The 3357-nt window shown below is 43.4% G+C and overlaps 1 protein-coding gene across 1 annotated transcript in view; it reads left to right on the top strand.

Moving 5' to 3' along the window:
• Window positions 1-3357, top strand: part of CNTN4 (contactin 4) — a 281651-nt gene that overhangs the window by 207560 nt on the left and 70734 nt on the right. The window lies entirely within an intron of this gene.

The raw sequence follows: 3357 nt of genomic DNA, 5'->3' as shown, positions 1-3357 counted from the left end.
CCCAGTACCAGCCCCATGACCACAGGGCTCAGGCTGGAAGATAAGGATCTCCCAGCCTCATGATCATGATCACAGAGTGGGGGCTGGGAGCTCCATGCTGCCTGCCCGGGCTCCAGGGATGGAGCCTGCCCCAGCAGCAGGCAGCTCTCAGGGGCAGAGAGCAATATCCACCGGCTGATTGGGAGCCAATGTGCTTCCAGTCAGGTATCTACACGTGCGCTACTGGACACTGAGTAATCAAGAGTTAATTTGCTACTTGTATTTTGACTCGTGACTGGAGCCAAATACTGCACATTAAGCATCTGTACGTGTAGATGGTGCTGCTTACTGCACAGCAATTAGCTCTAATCTCGAATAAAGCATCTTGTGTAGATGTGCCCAGTGTGTGGATGTTTTGGCACAGAGGCATCCAATTCTCCCTATGGGTAGGGGGCTTGAGCACCTAACTCGGAGCTTTGCATTCCCTCCATGATACCTAAAGAGTATGCATTGTGTACCTAATTCAGAGATGCCTACCTTCTTCTCCGGATCTATCTTCTTTGGTGTTTGTGGCTTATCTAATTCTTCCCTATTATTAAAGGAATAGTCATTTGGAGGAATTCCATTCCTCTCCAAAAATTGGAGGAACTGTCCCCTAGTCATTGCAACAGTTTATGTGTATTGCATCTACTCTTTGCAGTCTTTACCTTCCCTTTTTTCTTAGGGTCATAAGAGATTAGCAAGTACTGCTTTCTCCCTCACTGCTCAGCTCTAACTTGATCCCATTAGCATTAATGGGAGTGACATGTGTGCAGGAAGCAGAGAATATACCCTTAAGTCCAAGGCATGGATATTACCAGCAACCTGTGAAACGCAATTTTAGAAGCCGCACCATAAAAAGTACAACGAGCAGAAAACTTCTAATCTCCAAATGAACTGTGTAAAAAAGCTGTATTTTACATTCAAATGCCTTGAATTTCTGTGCCCTAAGTTACACATGGAATAGTTTTGGTGGAAATATGACCGAATGCCTTATTTTAATTCAACATGTGGTCTACAAAAGGACTAATTTATCAGCTGACGTGTTCTGTGACCTTAAGATATGCTTGTATTCTTTTTGATCTCCTCGCGTGTCGTTGATTAACGCCCCGTGAAGGTCATACATCACAAGACATCTTTTCTAACCTTTCAGTGTCCATCCATTAACAATGAGGGTTTTTCTTTTCTTTTCTTTTCTATCTTGAATCCTATCACTCTCACTTGCAACCACCAACTTTTAAGGGAGAGATGCCAACAGTGTCAAAGACAGCATGAGCAAGGGTAGAGAGGAACAGGAAGGTTAGTGTCTGTTATGCCAGATCCAGAGAGGCTTAAAATAAATCTCTGGCAAACAACCAGAGAGAGATGAATAAATATTCGTATTATGCACGAGTAGACAGCTTAAAAATATGAAATTCTGACAGGTGCCCATAGGGCTCTTTATTAACATGCTGTTGTCAGAAATTTTGAACCTCAGTGGTTTTCCAAACCAATCAGAATACATATTTTGTGTGTTCTGTTAGTTCTAAGTGAGAACTACTCTGGCCTTTGAGACCCAAATTCTTGCAAACTTTGCATGTATGGTATGACCTTTAAATTAAAAAAAAAAACAGGTATTGTATCTATAAGGATAAGGCACAGTTCAGCAGACAGCATTAGGGGATCTGTAGAACACAGTGTATATTTATATGCTGCATATAAATATTAATTTTCAGACCTTTTTTCCCATTTTAACTGTACCTGAGGCTAAATGTTCCAATTCTTCCACGACAAAAAAAAAGACTTGGTACTTGAGGGTTTACATAACAAACAGCGTAAACAGTATTAGGTATATACTGTACAGTGCTACTTTATTTGAACTTAATATGAACTTAAGTGGCTAATAGTGACAGCTCTGAGCTAGAAGATAGATTCAGATTGCAAGACCATGCAATAGCAGAACTGAATACAGTTTATATAGCTAGTAAAGGTAACTCATTTGTGCATCAGTCCAGCCTGCTGTCATCTACCTTTTTAAAATCTGTGGTCCCTACTGCATGTGTGAAGCCCCCTGGAATTATTTCCCAAGTACTGTACTGTCAGTGGTTCGAGGAGGTCAAGCTTCCTTTGTCTTCCCTGCTATATTCTTCTATGTCTTGTTTAAGTAGACCAGTAGGATCCAGTTTGCTTGTAGAACTGTTTTATTACCAACCACTCCACTTTCACTTCGAAAGCAAGGTTTTGCTGGCAGGCGGTGGTTCAGGAGGGAGCAGAGGAAACAAGCTAATGAAATTACTGCAAATGACAATAGTACATTGCTACCGTTTCCTTTACAAAATGAGATCAGCCTTCTGATGCAACTTGCTGCTTACAAGATACACTAAATGCATGGGTTCGTGACAAAATGAGTTTAGTGCACTTGATCCGTGTAATACGATTTAGTTTCGTGGCTGAAAAAATGGAACATGGGCAAAAATAACTGCTTCAGCTGTTAACTCACAGTGTAGAGATATGTTGTGGGTCCTCGAGATTGTTTGATGGTTGGGGACAGTGACCCTTTCTGTCACATAAAATAGTCTAAACCTCTGAGTTTAATTGTGCAGCCTGGTTTGGCATGTATAGCTGCATAGGATAATGCTTTATAGTATTCTTATACCAATACTGCTTGTAGTATTGCTTTAGTTTTCACTGGAAATATGAGGTAACATTCTTCTCTGAGTGCCACCTTGTGCAGTATAACATGGGTACAAAATGCTAAGGAATCAGAGTGGTAATAATTTACATCCACTTTGCGTTCACTGTGCACTAGTGTAAACCGTAAGATACAGGACAAGGGAGAATCCATCATTTAGAAGGATCAGTCCGCTGGAAGTAGCATTACTGCTTTCTAGTGTCTTACAGTCCAATAGGTAGAGACTGGGCCTGTGACAAGCGGCTAGTATTCACTTCGGATTTGGCAGATTCAGGGGATAGTGATTCCATTCGGTGCTTCGAATCACTGCCCTGGTTCAATTCGGGGGAATCTGATTTGGAGATTCGGCTGCTGCCGAATCTCCGAATCACCCAGGCCCATCCCCTGCCTGCTCTCCCAGCCCGGCAATGGCTGCCCCGCTCGCTCCAACTCGCAGCACTTGTTAAAAAAAAAAAAAGCCCCGACTCAGCAGGTGCTGCCAGGCAGGGGGACGATCCCTGCTGCCAGCCACTGTCACATGCTGCATGGGGGGCTCTTCATGAGCCCCCCAACCCCTCCCCTCACTCCCCCAGCCCCGTCACGGGTGCCTCACCTAGGCCAGCTCTGGGCCTTTAAGAAAAAAAAACAATCCCCCTCCCTGGACTCACCACTCTTGCCAGTGGGAGGCA

The sequence above is a fragment of the Gavialis gangeticus genome, unplaced genomic scaffold, assembly GCF_001723915.1.
Source record: "Gavialis gangeticus isolate Ggan-Ray unplaced genomic scaffold, GavGan_comp1, whole genome shotgun sequence".
In the NCBI taxonomy this organism is placed as follows: Eukaryota; Metazoa; Chordata; order Crocodylia; family Gavialidae; genus Gavialis; species Gavialis gangeticus.
This window is presented reverse-complemented; position numbering and strand designations above follow the sequence as displayed.